We start from the raw sequence: 15,634 nt of genomic DNA, 5'->3' as shown, positions 1-15,634 counted from the left end.
AAGATATAAAATATATACAGAATAGAACATTTACATTTATCTGGCAAAGGAAAAAAAAATGGTAGCCAGAGTGGTTATGATGACACCCAAATCGAGAGGTGGCCTGGCAATACCAGACATTAAAGGCTATTACCTTGCAGACCAATTACGTCAAATTATTATGTGGAATGCTAACGCGAAACTCTACTTTTTGGTAGCAATTGAGTCCCACTATAGTAAACCATGTGCTTTGCCCTTCTATCTTTGGAATGATAAAGATGGCTGCTCTAAGCAATATGCACCCACGTTCAGTGTAATGAAATATTTATTATCGGTTTTAAACTAAACTAAGTCCAAATATAAACTACTGTCGACACCTTCCCAATTTACCGCTGTCTTCAATAATCCAAGTCCCGCCAGTATGAGACATTAAAGCACTTGAAGTCTGGAGAGATAAAAATATAATAGATATTAGAGACTTAATAAATAGAGGAAAGATGCTACAATTTGCAGAAATATGTTCCAAGTATAAATTACCCAGATCAGAGCTATTTTGCTACCTTCAGATTACAAATTATATCCAAAAGATAACACCGAGCTTGGAATTTCCAGACTCAACAAATTTTGAAAGGATATGTAAACATGGAAAATATCAGAAAGGCTTGATCACCAAAGTGTATTCAGAATTAATAACATACGGGGAAATGTCCCTCAGATCAATATGAGAAGATGGGCGGGGAGCTAAATTTGGAAATTAGAAAAAATTGACCTTATTTGTTTCCATCTGTAATTGTAGGTCCCTATACAGCGAACTTCAGTGCTAGTGGATCTCATAGTTGGTGCCAAAATGTTATCTCTATCACTGCTAAATTAGAGATAAAATTTTGGCACCAATTTTGAGATCCACTAGCACTGAAGTTCGCTGTATAGGGACCTACAATTACAGATGGAAACAAATAAGGTCAATTTTTTCTAAACACTGGCATATTCTGAAGTCAGATGAGGATCTTTCAAAAGTTTTGCAAGAGACACCCAGTATAACGAGTAGGATATCTGCCAATCTATATGATGGTCTAGTACATAGTCACTTCCAACGTCAGATTAAGCCCACTTGGTTGACATCAACATTAAAGGGCACTTATCAATGCAAAAACTATAAAGCTTGTGAACATATCACACCATCCAAATGCTTTAATAATATTGATCACTCTAAAAAGTATGACATTAGACAATACATTAATTGTAAGACAACAAATGTTATCTATCTTATAATCTGTAATTGTGGCCACAGATACTGTATGTGGGCAAGACCTTGAGGGAGTTTCGACGACGGGTTCTCGAGCATGTTAATTCCATAAAAAACAAACTGGACACTCCAGTAGCCCGTCACGTGAATAACTTCCATCAAGGGGATGCCAAATGCCTCTCTTTTATGGGTATCGACCACATTAAGAATAATATGCGAGGGGGCAACTTAGACAACATGCTGCTAAAACAGGAGGCAAAATGGATTTCTAGATTAAAGACTCTGAGTCCCCATGGTCTTAATGAGGGATTCACCTACACTCCCTTTATCGGAACAGTCTTGCAGTTACATAGTAGTATACTTCCTCCTTATTATCAACACACCATTCTAATGCCACATCTCTGACCTGTAGGTATAACTACATTTCATCAATGCATGTTCAAGTATATTATCAGCATAAATTGTCCTAGTCGACTCTCTTATACATTTAGGCACACCTCAGTGATTGTATATCCTTAATACCTCTCTGCTTTCTTTGCAGTTGCATCACCATTTCTGGTTTCATGCAGCTGTATACTGTATTCAACTCCAAAAGCACTCTCATCCATGTTCAATGAGTGCCCCAACCGATACTTACCCTCTATATTAATTATATTTGTCTGGATGATTTTAATTCTAGCTTACTACCTAAGGAAAATCCACTAGATTGGGACCACTCAGATAGCAGTGTTATCAACATACATACTTACCACGATTGCTTACAGGTTGTTTGCACAATTAAACACGCTATAAAGAGAAGGTCCACCTGGTCTGTCACTCACCTGCCCCTGACGAATCTCCGTTGAAGAGGGAAACGCGTAGGGCGTTCGACACAGTGATGTCATCTGGGAGGAGACCAGGCACTGTGTACTGTGGTAACTGTATCCTCCACGAGGCTGCTACTAGCTTGTTGTGCGCTGGCTTTGTATTCTGTGCCTTCAGTGCATTCCCCTGTTAGGCACCGCCGTGTGCTATCACAATATTTACCTTCTGCTGGTTCCACAGTGTCACATTGTTACCGATTCTAATATACTCTGCTTTGCGCTGTATTTTATCACAGAGGCAGCAGGAGATCATATAGCCAGCACTACACTACTATCCTTGCAATTGTTTTAGTTTTCTGCCATTCACACATCAGTATCATCATGTGACTCATTGAGCAGGTTAGCCTGTCATATCATTGCAGATTGAACTACATGGGGCTATACCTCCCTGTTGACATACTGTGCGCTGTATACTTTGTTATACTGCACTATACACGGAGAGGTTATCATACAGCCAGCACTACATTGATCTTTGTGTATATGACTGGTATACTGTTATTATTTCATTAGTAGTACTGTGTGATTAATTGAGCAGATATACTCTATATACCATTGCATACTATGTAGGAATAGTCTATACTCCCATGTTGGTATACCAATATCTCATATTTTGACTGTAGATACGATCTACTAACACTCTGCATTGCAGAGAAGGAATTGATACTCCATTCAGTCAGCTGTAGGCATGGTAGCTATGTGCATATCACACTGAATATTACAGTATATATATTTATATATATCAGAATAATAGATGTTGTCCTACACAGGCTCAATCCACATACCACCAACCCATGATTGTGTTTAACCCTACCTGAGCTCATATCTACCTCTATTACTCAGTAGTCAGGTGACTGATTCACTAATAGGTCAGAGTTTCACCATGATAAGATTTCAATATATATTGTACCCATTAGCTTTTACTCTGGTCTAGACAACTACGTATTAGATCTAGCAGGTGGGTTTCATGCATAGCAATCATAGATTGGCTTGATGGGTATGCTGTGTTAGAGACTGCTTCTATCACAGCCCCAGCAGGCTATATTCTAGTCACTTGTTTGTTGAGACACGCAGCAGGATACATTATCCTATCATTTGATAGGTAACCTCAGGTGGTTACATTGCACACTCATTCACCACATTGTGTGGCAAACATCCAAACTAGGCAATACACCTTTGTGTTCACATTACCACTCCTGGTCCATTCCCCACCCTATTTTTAACACATCACACATGTTTTTTCTTTATTCATTATTAGTGTGTAGGCTTTTTTAATATTATCCATTAAATGTTATGTTTTAATAGTCCCGGAGTGCATCTACAAATGAGCTTCTAGCTAGAGAGTGGGTGTCAATTCCCCGTACTCTCTAATTTTGATATACTATGTCACACATAATGTACTAACAACAGCTAGATATGTAACCTCAGCAGCATAGTCGAATCATTTAGCCCCACCATCCCAACGAGTAGTGATACAGAGAATGGACTATGACTATGACTATGGAGAAACTCACTGCTTTCCTAAAACATACAGTTAAAAGGTTTAATAAGACGTGGGATCCTTGGATAGATAATTAGGATAACAAAACTCCATTCCATTCTCTTAAGAACACAAGGACAATCAGAAACCAGAAATTAGAGAAAGATTAAGAGGACCGACACGGTAGAGACTATCCACTTATCTATATGGGATTTAAAGATATAAGTATATGGTCATTTTACCAGTAATTATTTGCACATTTAGCTAATTAATTCACTATATCACTTAAATCATTGGAAGCTATACATTGGTGTGTTTATTTATTTATTTTTCAAATATCCACAATCTACAATCTGCACATGGTTTCGGAGGACCAGCACCAAGCAGGACTTTTTCTTTATCAAGTATCAAGAGGGACAATCCAAGGGTCATCCAGGCTGCAGGACTTCTGACAGTTTGAGGTGTTTTCACTGTAATCGTTCACTATCACTAATTATTTTTGACCAAGTGTGGATTTAGCATTGAAGTTGTGTATATGCTCCATACGGAGAAAAGGATGAGATATACCAGGGTTCTTTAGGATTATTACTATTATAAACTAAAGATGAATTTGAAGAATGAGATTTGATCAGATTGTTGATATATAAACTCTGAATGTAAAGATCATAATGTCACCTCCCCCTCACCCCTCCTATCCCTTTTAATTTCTTTATTCACCCTCTCTCCTCATCAAATATTTATTTTTATTATTACTATTTGTTGTTAATATTGAAAATCGCAATAAAATTATAAGTAAAAAAAAATGCATGTCCCAAAATGTATGGCACGGGAGTAAGAAGTTAAATATCTAAGCAAGTACTAAGCCTCAGGCTTCTCTGACTCACATTTTACCTGAAGCACTTTGCATGCGTAGTCAAGCAGTGAACAAAAATGACTACCTTTTAAAGCAACCTATTTTTCTGCTAGGTCAAGGAGAATATAGTCATTAAGCAAGCAATAACCAGTCCAGAGTCACATTTAGTTGCAAATGTTTATATCACGGTATAAAAGAACAGCAAAGCAGGGTCCGTCTCATTGGGATATTTTTGTTAGAGAACATGCAAGGACTAAATGATGTTGAAATCAGTAATGGAACAGGAAACTGTATCTTCATAAATGAAGGAAATAGATCAATTTCCAGTGTTCTATGTACAATTGGTTTCATAGTGAATGCACCTGGCTTTGCCTGGGAAGACTTAATGCAATGGTAAGCTTTTATACCTCATAGGTGACTCATGAATTCAGAGCACAAATAAACTTAATAAAGGAGAAATGGTACTTTGTACTCTCTGACTACAATTTTTTTTAGATAACTAATTATTGAGACAAACATCAAGCTTATGTACTGCATTCAAACTAATTAGAGAGTTGTGCTTCATTCATGACCGTTGCAAAAACAAGGGGATCTGCTATATATGTCAACAAAGAGGAAGAGGGAGGTGCTTTCAATTCCTACTGGTTTAAGTGTCTATGTAAAGTACATTATGGCTTAGATAAGCAACACATATACAGTATTTGCTTTACATTTTCTTTTCGTTTCAGGCTATTAAAATAGTACAGAGCTTTTTTTAATAGCCCGAGACAAGGGGAACATTTAAAGGTCCAATTGTACTTACCAATTGGAGCGGCAATAGACTAAAAGCTGTCTGTTTTAATGGTTAAATAGCTACATAGTGGATGAGGCTGAAAAAAGACATACTATACGCCCATCAAGTTCAACCTATGTTAAATTTAGACTACAGCTTTTTTTTATCCTATATTTGCACTTACAGTATATTGATCTAGAGGAAGGCAAACAAAAGAACCCACCGAAATATCATCTAATGATAGTTCATAAGGAGAAAAATAAATTCCTTCCTGACTCCAAATATTGACAATCAGATTAATGCCTGGATCAACATCCTACCCATGTTTACTTATTTGGTATATCCTTCTATACAGGCATACCCCGCATTAACGTACGCAATGGGACCGGAGCATGTATGTAAAGCGAAAATGTACTTAAAGTGAAGCACTACATTTTTCCACTTATTGATGCATGTACTGTACTGCAAACGTCATACACGTGCATAACTGATGTAAATAAAGCATTTGTAACAGGCTCTATAGTCTCCGCGCTTGCGCACAGCTTCGGTACAGGTAGGGAGCCGGTATTGCTGTTCAGGACGTGCTGACAGGCGCATGCGTGAGCTGCCGTTTGCCTATTGGGCGATATGTACTTACTCGCGAGTGTACTTAAAGTGAGTGTCCTTAAAGTGGGGTATGCCTGTACCTTTCCTTTCTAAAAAAGATGTCCAACCTTTTTTTTGAAGATATCTATTGTATCTGCCATCACAGTCTCCATGGGTAATAAATTCCACATTTTAACTGCCCTTACTGTAAAAAAAAAAAAAAAAAACTCTTTCTGTTGTTGCTGGTGAAATCTCCTTTCCTCCAACCTTAAGGGATGACCCGAGTCCTTTGTACTTCTCTTGGGATGAATAGTTATTTTGAAAGCTTCTTTTTTTCCCCCCAAATATATTTGTATATAGTTATCATATCCCCTCTCAGACGCCTCTTTTCTAATGTAAAAAAAATTCTAATTTAGCTAGCCTCCTCATAAATCAGATTATCCACATCCTTTATTAATTTGGTGACTCTTCTTTGCACTCTCTAATTTCATAATGTCTTTTGTATGGAGTGAAGCCCAAAATTGTACTCCATATTCAAGGTGTGGTCTTACAAATATTTTATAAAGGGATATAATTATGTTTACTTCCCTTCAATCCGTTGCCCGTTTGGTGCAAGATAAGATCTTATTTGCCTTTGCAGCTACTGCATGATTTTTGGCACTATTGCTAAGCCTGCTGTCTACAAGCATTCCTAAATCCTTCTCCATCAAGGATTCTCCTAATTTATCCACATTTAATTTGTAACTTGCCTGTTTATTCGTATTTCCCAAATGCATAACCGTACATGTATCTGTAGTAAACACCATCTGTCATTTACCTGCCATAGTTTCCAGTCTTTCCAAGCCATTCTGACAGCCTGCTCTAGTTCTACTACATTACATGATTTAGTGTCATCAGCAAAGATGGAGACTTTGCTCTTTATGCCAATCTCAAGGTCATTAATTAACAATTTGAAAAGCAGAGGTACCAATACCAATACATGAGGAACTCCACTCACAACTTTAGCCCAACCTGAAAAAGTTCAATTTATTACAACTCTCTGTTGTCTATCCTTAAACCAGTTTCCAATCCAGGTGCAAAACTGTATTAGGAGCAATATAATAGTAAATGTATTTTTTCGTGTTACTTGTAAATCAAGCTGTGTATGTTTATTATGTAAATAAATCACAATTTATTTTATCTCTTGCTTTGCTCAATCAAAGGATTTGGGTATTTTGGTGTTAAAAGCATTGGTCTCCCGTGATAGGCTTTTTTCTGATGTAGAGGCATCGGTACCGTGTTAGCCGAGCTTTAATAATCAAAAATGAATAGATGATACCGTTCTGTGGCTAATGAAATGCTTTTTTTGTGCGAGCTTTTGAGATACACTGATCTCTTCTTCCGGCGGTGGAACATTGAATAAAGCAGGCAAGGGTTTGCTTAAAAACAGTGTATATAAGAATGTTATCTGTGACTGAAACCTAACACCCCCCCCCCCCTGTGTAGTATGCGATTTATGACTTGAGGTGTTAAATAGTCTCTGAATGTTAGTGGTGTGTGTGTGTGTGTGTGTGTGTGTGTGTGTGTGTGTGTGTGTGTGTGTGTGTGTGTGTGTGTGTGTGTGTGTGTGTGTGTGTGTGTGTGTGTGTGTGTGTGTGTGTGTGTGTGTGTGTGTGTGTGTGTGTGTGTGTGTGTGTGTGTGTGTTGCTATATGCTTTGCTGTGGAGGGTTTTTGTCATTTTTTTTACCCACCATAACTTAGCTAAGTGTATGTATGTATGTATGTATGTATGTATGTAGTGGTAACCAGCTTAGCTACCCACCAAGTTATAAAGGGCTGGAGTAAAGGTTTAGTTATTCTCCAAAGTGGATTAGGCCTTTATTTTGTTTGTTTTTGAATTGTTTTGCCTTCTTAAAAGAACAGGCGCAATAAAGCTAAGATATAATTTCAAAAAAACAAACAAAGCGCACAACACTCATCGTGAAAAATGTAATAAACTATGTTTATATAAAAGGTGTTTCAAGGTTATGCGTACATTAAGGTAGATTAATCAAGCATAGAGCCACAGAGTGGCAGTTACCAGCGTCTGCAACCAGGAACCACCAGAGCTTCACTCTCCTTTCCACCTACAGGTAGGTGAAATGCCAGATAATTGATGACTGCCACAGTCTCAATGTCCTGTTAATAGCGTCAATGCGCTTAGTGGATCCTGGGGAGTGGTTGTCCTTTGCTCGCAAGTAGTACACAGGTTCCTCTGCAGACGCTGGTAACTGCCACTCTGTGGCTCTATACTTGATTAATCTACCTTGATGTACACATAACCTTGAAACACCTTTTATATAAACATAGTTTATTACATTTTTCATGATGAGTGTTGTGCGCTTTGTTTGTTTTTTTGTTACTAGATTCTAGGGTCTTGGGCTACCCTTTACACAGCAGCAGACGCTCATCTACATTGGTATATATTTATTTACCTTTTCCACATGGTGGGGTGTGTTTTTTTGATTTAAATTGACATCACAATTAACACTTTGTATTAAGTATATATTTTAGTGCACACTTATTTGTTTTTTCTAAAGATATAATTTCACCCTGATCGGTCTGCATTAAATGTACCTCTGCACACATCTCTTACACTCCACAAAACATCAACCAAAACATTGTGGCTACTGCCCCATTATGGCAAAAACACAATCATAAAACCAACACCTTGTCCTTTCAGAAGACTGACTAAACATTACTGTGCCCCTTCCTATCTGACTGGCTGGGTAGGCCAGTTACCAGTCCAAAACGTATAAAAACAATATTAGGGAACAATATATAGTCTATCTGATATGCTGGTCTGGCGTCTCCGTTTTAATGGCTGTGTAAAGGGAATTATTTGTAACAATAATGTATCACTATACACAGCTCTGGCTGCTTCAGAGCAGGGAAAAACATGCAACTTAGCTGGAGGACTAGCATGCCTAAGAGCAGGACAAATACACAGAAATAAACAATCCTGTTCCAGGACAGTTCTTCTTTCTTCATCTTCTTCAGCCTGGCTGGATCTTGGATATCTTGGCATGTAAAGAGGGAATATTTGGTTATACCTTGACGTTGGTATGCAGGCTTATGACACTTTGGACGACAGAGAAGCCCAATGCTACATCCAACATGACAGAAATACACAGTAAAATACTTATATATTCTCTTGAAATAGGGTCATTTAGTTTAACCCTTTGGCCAAAGCGTTGTAAGCTTGCGAGCCACGTCAAGGCAGACACCTGTTCGCAAGTCCTAACACTATCAGATAAAATACTAATATACTTCTATTAGGATTACAATTATCATTTACCTCTATTAGGAGGGAGAAAGACCACAGTGGGTCTATATCCAGCAGAATGAGGCACTTGCAAACTAGGGAAGTGGGGAGGGGCGGGCTTAAAACCTCGGAAGGAGGAGCCACTAACCTCCACCAGCTGGAACAGCTGAGAATGGGTTAACAAAACACAGAACCCCAGCAAGCTCTTTTTGGGAACCCCTGAACCCCCACACTTATGACACTGGCCAAAGGGTTTAACTAAATAACCAAGAACATATTATTATTGAAGTATTTAAACTTTATACATATTACCTATATGTTTTGTCAATTGGATGTTGCATTGGGCTCCTCTGTCTTTTGTTGTACTGCATACAACTTGTAAGATAATAAATTATAATATTAGTAATAATAACCCATAGTTCCTTAAAAATTGATGTGATCTAGAGAGTATGTCATGATGACTGAGGTAATTTTGTTTCTTTCGGTGTAGCATATAAATGAAGGGGTTAACGAGGGTTTCGTCTTACCTGAAGTTTTATATTCTCTGACTTAATGTATATTACTGCAAGGGTAAATGAAACTGCATTTACTGTAGGGTATTCATATCTGCTTTGCATTCACATCAAAACTATAAACCTAACATGCAGAGACACAAGAGAAGTCAATAATCCTAATGGATCTAAACCTAGTTACTTCCATCCCCATGACTGCTGGTGAGCTGGTTTTAGAAACTAATGTTACATTTCACATTTTCACCCCTTGATGTACAGTATGACAGCAGAAAGCTCATTATAAGAAATAGTGAAAGGTTCCAGGTAGATAGCAAAAGGTGGTTCAGAGAGTCTCACGATGATGCTTGTGCCACAGCTGGGGTATATAAGCTGTAATAATGCTCCATGTATTTTCTAAAGCATCTAACTGCAGCATCAGTGAATCACTGGTATCACACAGGGCCCTAACAAGCCCCACAGGGACCCAATAACCTGATTTTCACCTCCCTTTGAAAAAAAAGAATCACTGATTATCAAGTGCAACATTTGTTAGGGAATTCTATTTCTTTCTTTGATCTAGTCAATGTTGAAATATCCTTTAAATTAAACCATTAAGCAATAGTATTACAAGTCTTTAATTTTAGCCTTCCCTGGCTCAGAAACCAATTGATATAAGCAATATCTATCAGAAAAGTTAATTATTTTAACTTGACAAACTATCTAAAAAAAATCCCTTATGCAAACTTCCATAAAATATTTTTCAAGTGAGAATATTGTAGAGCTCTACTTACAAACGTTTTGCCAAAAATTTGCATTAATTTATTTCAGGAACAATGGAGACCACAACAACGTTTCAGGTTCTACATTGACCTTTCAGGGTAATTCTGTCACTATATTCTTCTTGTGCATTTTGTGTTGGCAACGCAAGCAGTTTTTTTCCCCATTGACCCTTTTGTTCCCCATTTTTTTTAAAGAAATTAGAATGTTGGACAAATTTCCTTAACTATCAATAGTTGTAAAAAAAATGTCTTATTCTGATAATATATCAAGAAAAGATGAACTTGCTTATGTAGCACCTTTACCCCCATCCTCTGTGAGATTGGGTCGCTATCTATATGGTTCCTAGTGCAGTGCATACCTGTGAGGCAACAGGAGGGCTCTGAGTTGCTCTGCGATGGTGTGGGGAGAATCAGGCCAGGCTTTAAGGGTACCTTATTCATAGTTGGCAGCACCTCCAGTCAGTGAGGATCCTGTCATGCTGACACTTCTCTTATCCCAAGGCAGTGAATCACACACTTGGATGGTTCAATGGATGTTTATTGCATATTCCATAATGTGCAGCAGTTCACATTCCCTAGAAGGTTACCTTAAGGCTTGAGGCCCATCTAGGTTTCCTTCTGGTGCTCCTCCTGTATCCCCTTATGGGATACAGGGTAGTTGTTGTCACTCCACAGGGGGAGGGAAGAGACATACTGATTTCTGGGAGAGTGCCAGTATATATACCCCAGGGTTGGGCTTGTAACCCTGCCCCATAACAGGGCATGTCTGATACTGATAGGCATCATACATTTATATATGACCCAACAAGTATCCTCCCCCAGGCTGACACTCTCAGGTTTTTGCTAGGCCCACCACTGGATACAGTAAATATATCCAGGGCTGCAATAGCACACTAGGCCCTCATGAGTTAATCTAACCCCTCCAGTGCCTAGCAGGGCTTATACTGTTAGGGCCCATGGGAAGTAGTAGTGGCCAGAGGCTACTGTATGCTACACTTATATAAAGAAAACACTATTAAGTACTGCAAGTATTGCATCTGTTTCTCAAGGATCATTCTAATAAAGTCACACACAACACAACAGTTAGAAGCATACAATTAAAATTGTATACTCCTGTTCCCTTGTATACATCGATAAAATAAAAGTCCTACTAAGTATTGAACATTCATTTGTTCAGTATAGTAATAAAAACGGGCATTTGCTGTCTTTATAGCAAGAGTGGATTTGATTAAATCTTTAAAATTAAACACTAGTGCTATTGTAAGTTAAACACAAGGAGCTGGAATTTGTATTTGGCAAAATATTAGATAATAAGTTAATGAGTCACAAGGTCTGTAAATATGTGATATGCCTTTATATGGTCTAGCTAGAATTACTTTTGCTTAACTGCAAAATGCTACAATTCTCATTGCTGGGAAATAGGCATTGTTTCTATGAACTTTATAATGTGTCTTAAAAAATCTCACTGATCAGTTTTATTACATACATGAAAATGTATGGAACAAATCCTAATACTGTACATGCCTCATGAATTACATCTAAAAAAAAAAATCAAAACAGCCATGCTGAGTTACATCATCCAATTTTATATCTTTATTTTAAATAAACCAGGCATCTAACATTTGACTCCTTGGTCTTGTACACACTGTTTAACACAGTGGTAGGCAACATGATATACCTCTAGCACTGCCTGTTGAGTCCATAAACCCTGAAAAGGGCCTCACATTGCGCACACGCACACACACACACACACTCGCACATATATATGTTGCACTGGCAGAAGGGATGTTGCATCCATGGGTAGCCCCCAGGGCTGCATGTGGGACCACACATTGCAGGGAATTTTAATACAGCAATTGCAACAAATGTTAAATAAGACAATATGAAAGGAAATATGTGCCTTTGGGGAGCTTACTATCTAAGTTGTATGTTAGGAGACTCACAGAGACAGTATGTTAAGGAAGAAGTGCCGTAGATAAGAGTGCTTGAACACGATGGTTGCTAAGTGCGACAGGGGGTGTTGTGCAAAAGCGATGATTCCAGGTTATTCAAATGCTTCATTCATAAGGTCTGTTTTTTTAGGTTTTGCCTAAACTTTTGGAGAGAAGGTGCATGGTTAGAGTAAGGGATTTCCACAGGTAAGGGGAAATGAGGGAAAAAGGATTAAGATGAGAGAGCAGTTGAGGTGAAAGGGCTGTAAAGAAGATAACAACCAGAGCATAAGAAAAGAGCAGAGGCATAGCGATAGATCAGAGCTGATGTAGTGAGGAGCGGACAAGTGGAAAGTGTAAGGATTCTGCCGAGCCGTGACGCGTTTTGCTGCAGTTAGGGTTTTTCAGCTTGCCTGCCCTTTGTGGCCAGTTTGGCCATTTTGGTTACTGGCAGCCTGCTATATAAGTCTGCAGTTCCTGGTGGAAGTCGCAGAGCACTTGCTGTTTGTCTACGCTGTCACGCTTTACCCTTTTTCCTGATTGGATTCCCCTGTTTCTGACCCCGGACCATGACCCTGACCTCGCTGCTTTCTGCCTGCCCTGACCTTTGCCTGTCTCGGACATTGCAACACTGCCGCCAGCACTGACCTCCTGCCTACTTACCGACTTTGGATACTCTAACAGGACTCTGTCCCTGGGCTCTAGCCAGTTACTGTATTCTGCATCCCTACCTCAGTCCTGCAGGGCCGCTTCCTGATTGGAGATGAGCATCATCACATTTTGCTCGGCCAAACATGGACCCCACTGAGGTAGCACAAGCCATATCTCTCCAAGGGGAACTGCTCGGAGATCATGAGGAACGCCTCGCCCAGCAAAACTAACAGGTGGCACTCATTTCTAGCCGAATTCAGGACATTATCATCCGGCTAGATACACTCCTTTTGGGTTCTACCCCTGCACTGCTTTTGCTGGCAGCGTCTCTGGTGCCAGCTCCATCATCAACTACGCTCAAGGAACCACAGATCCCGGTTCCTTAACGTTATGGAGGGGAACCTATGACTTGTGGAGGATTTTTGAACCAGTGTTCGATTCAGTTCGAACTCCAGCCCTCCATGATCAGCACCCATCGATCCAGGGTTGGCTACGTCATTTCCCTACTGACAGACGAGGCTTTGGTCTGGGCCTCCCCTCTCTGGGAGAAGGAATCCCCACTGCTTAACGACGCGGTTGCCTTTCTCCAAGCATTCAAAAGAGTTTTTGACGCTCACGGCAGTGGGTCCTCTGCTTCTGCTTCACTCCTTCGGATCCGGCAAGGAACTCATACTGTGGGCCAGTACTCTTTTTGTCTACACATTTCCAATGATACCCTTACTCTTTTTGTCTACACTGTGGGCCAGTATGCCATTGAATTCTGAACCCTTGCTGCTGAGATGGGCTGGAACAATGAAGTTCTGCTGGCAGAATTTTGGCAGGGGCTTTCTGAGTGTTTAAAGGACAAACTGAGTTGCTGGAACCCCCCCCCCCAAAGATCTGGAGGAATTAATTGCTCTCTGTATCAGAATGGATCTCCAGATGTGAGAAAACAGACCGAGACCGGTCTTCCAAAGCCCCAATAATCCAGCTTGCCCCCACTTCAAGACTCCTCTTACTACACCTCTCTCAAATGAGGAACCAATGTAATTAGGTGATATCAAATTACCTGAGCATCAGAGAACTAGGTGTGTCAGGGGGCTGTGTCTGTACTGTGGGCTCAAAGGTCATCTTGCCCAAAATTGTCTTAAATCGGGACAGCTCCAGTGCCCAGTAAAGTGAGAAATATTCACTAGACGTTTCTTCTATTCCTTCTCCATCTCGACCTTCACGGTTTCTCCTGACGGTTTCACTCTCCTGGGGACCATCCTACATCTTCACGCAGCTTTTTGTGGATTCAGGTATGAAAAAAGTTTGCAGTGATTTGAGAACTCCAGCGCTGGATCCGTGAGTGTTAATACGCATAATATTACACATAGAAGGTAATCCAGAGGATCAGAGCAGAGCACAACTGTGGAAAAGAAGGGGGCTAAACACCAGTGATGAAGTTAAAAGATGAAACATACTCTTTGACAAAGGGCGTCCCGCCCGAAAGCATCAGAGTTCCTGATTGTGTGTTCCTTGTATACCATGGATTAAAGTTTCCTCTTTTAACTTCATCACTGGTGTTTAGCCCCCATCTTTTCCACAGTTGTGCTCCACTCTGATCCTCTGGATTACCTTCTCTGCTATTGACAGGCGTGATGCACACACACAAGATGAGCTGCCAACTATGTGAGTACTCCCTTTTTCCTTTATCAAGATAAGGACACTGTGATCTTTATTATAGTGCTACTCCAGGGTGAGTGTTCTAGTGATATACTCGGACAGGAATATATACTCAGTTACTGTCTGTCATCATTACATGAACTGTTATCTCATCAATCCCTGTTAGGAGCATTCTCTGCATTTGGTCTAATAGTCTCACTGGACATTTATCAGAGCCTGTCCAACATCTCACTATGTCTATTATTCAGGACTTTATTACACTATATGTGTCCTTGATTCACTGAGCACCGATACTCAGAACCTGTTTCTGCATACCTAATATTACACATAAACAGAGGCACAGTGCAGGAGGCTAGTGGTATACAATCAATAGAGATAGCAATAGTGATTCTCAAAGTATGAAGTCCATGAAGAGACATACTGTATATACCCTGAAGTTAAGAGTTAGCGGGTTGAACCCCACTCTTCAAAACCTTGTTGGGATAGTCCCTGGACTACTATTATCACAAGAGATTCCTTAATAATATATTTAATGATATTTGATACATTTGACACATTTGATGTACCTGTCATTCTATGGAATTTGCTCTCCATCGACTCAAGTGGCCCTAGGACTTCCCTGGTTGTTGCACCACAACCCTAAGATCGATTGAGTGGCCAATCAAGTGACAGCCTGGGGTCTTGTCATCCGGTGTCTCGCACCATCTCTACCTACAGAGACTTCCTCATCATATACAACAATCTCCACAAAGGTAGTAAAACATTTAAATCCGCTATAACAAATGAAGAGTTCAAAATCGAGGATTTCATAAATTGTAATTCAACCCATGTAATATACCTAATAGAATGTGCATGTAATATTCAATATGTGGGCCGCATAAAATGATGTCTAAAAGTGCAGATCCAAGAGCATATCAGATTTACCAGTTACAGTCTTTTCCCCCGAAGGGGTTGAATGAGGATGTAGGCATTTGGTCTCTTTATTGAATATGTCTATCTCCTTTATGTCCCATACCAATCTTTATATAATCTGAAGAATGTTATTAATCCTTTGTTTCTATTTTTTCAGTATCCAT

Source organism: Ascaphus truei, chromosome 2 (assembly GCF_040206685.1).
Source record: "Ascaphus truei isolate aAscTru1 chromosome 2, aAscTru1.hap1, whole genome shotgun sequence".
Taxonomy (NCBI): Eukaryota; Metazoa; Chordata; class Amphibia; order Anura; family Ascaphidae; genus Ascaphus; species Ascaphus truei.
Note: the sequence above shows the minus strand (reverse complement) of the source record.